Source organism: Populus euphratica, unplaced genomic scaffold (assembly GCF_000495115.2).
Source record: "Populus euphratica unplaced genomic scaffold, PopEup_1.0 scaffold221.1, whole genome shotgun sequence".
Classification (NCBI taxonomy): domain Eukaryota; kingdom Viridiplantae; phylum Streptophyta; class Magnoliopsida; order Malpighiales; family Salicaceae; genus Populus; species Populus euphratica.
Genome location: NW_011499927.1, coordinates 396,262 through 397,897, shown reverse-complemented (window position 1 = coordinate 397,897; position 1,636 = coordinate 396,262).

The following is a 1,636-nucleotide window of genomic DNA, read 5'->3' as shown; positions in this document are numbered from 1 at the left end:
CAGCTTGATCCTTTCAGCAAGTGACAACGAATATTTTTAAAAGTGAGACGAGGATTAATGAATAATCCTCTTAAATTATTTGATGAGACGAAAAATCTCTAGCAAGCAAGTGAGTCATGATGGGCACTATAAAAGCTAAGCTGTGTAAACGAATATAGGAAGAGACTTATATGGGCCAACTTGAGTAGGCTACAAGCTAAATGATAAAGATGACCCAAATCAGAGATAACAAGTTGTCATCAATCAAGCAAATAAGAAGATTAAGAAGAAATGGAGGTCTATATTTCAAATCAGGTAAAGATGCATGCATATCATCTAAACTTTGAGACATTGAATAATGAGTTTTGCAAATTTCACAAGAGAAATCTTTTACGGGATCCATCAAATGGATGGCCACTTTTAAATGGCCAAGTTTGAAATTGCTTTCGAAGATTTTGCACCCTTGAAAAATTTTAACCTGGGTAGGCCATCCATGAGAATTAGGCCATAAAAAAAAATCTTTTTATATTTTTCCAACACCTTTTCTTAACCATCCAAGGTAGTGCGTTTACTAACCCTACCTCCTTTCGAGTGTGTATTTGACCCCTTGCCTCCATTTTGAGAGCGTCTTTGAACCCTCGCTTCTTTTTCGAGCACACTTTTGAGCCCTCGCCAACTTTCGAGTGCGCCTTCAAGCTCTCGATCATTTTTTTAGTGCGCTTTTGAGCCCTCAACCATCCTTTTGAGTGTACCTTCGAGCTCTTATTTTTCTTTCTCTTTTTACTTAGGTAGGTGACCTATTACAATGAGACCCCTTCTTTGTATTTTTCCACCTAGGTAGATCACCCATTACAATGAGATCACTTCTAAAAAAAAAAACAAATCAAAGAATCAATAAAAAAACAGAAAGAAAGAAAAAAGAAAAGGATTTTCACAATGATTCTTCTTTACAAAACTTACTATACAAAGTCAAAAGAAAATAAGTTTTCTAATGTCTTTGCATCGTAAGCATTGTAAAGAGGGGGCAACTACTGTAACCCAATTTTGGCTCATTGGTTTTTAATTTAATTTTTAAGGGGTTTAAAATATAAAATTAAAAGATCAGATATTTATTTCGATGAAAAATATGATTTGTTAGCTTACAAGGAAATTAGGGACTACAATGCACTTATGTCATTCTATCCTTATTTTCAAGATGATCCTTACATTCAAGATAATTCTTACTTTCAAGATAATGATAGTTGTCTGCTTTCAAATTCAATTTTAATTCGAACTTCAAAAAAAAAAAGGAATAAGTTTGATTGATACTTTACTTCTCGTAAGCAATGAGACTCTTGCACTATAAATACTGATCTCGGTGCATGCAAAAATCGGGGACAATCATAAGAAACTTGGAGAGAAGCCATAACAAAAAAAAAAAAAAAAAGAAAAGAAAAACAAGAATAGAGGGAAGGAGACCATTACAAGAGAGAACCAAAAAAAAAAAAAAAAAAAAACCTATGAGGAGGCCATAACATAAAATCCCTAAAAAGAGACAAGATAAAAAAATCTTATAGGGAGTAAACACAAAAAACCCTAAAAGGAGACCATTACAAGAGAGAACCAAAAAAAAAAAAAAAAAAAAAAAAAAAAAAAAAAAAGTAACCTGTCAAGTTAA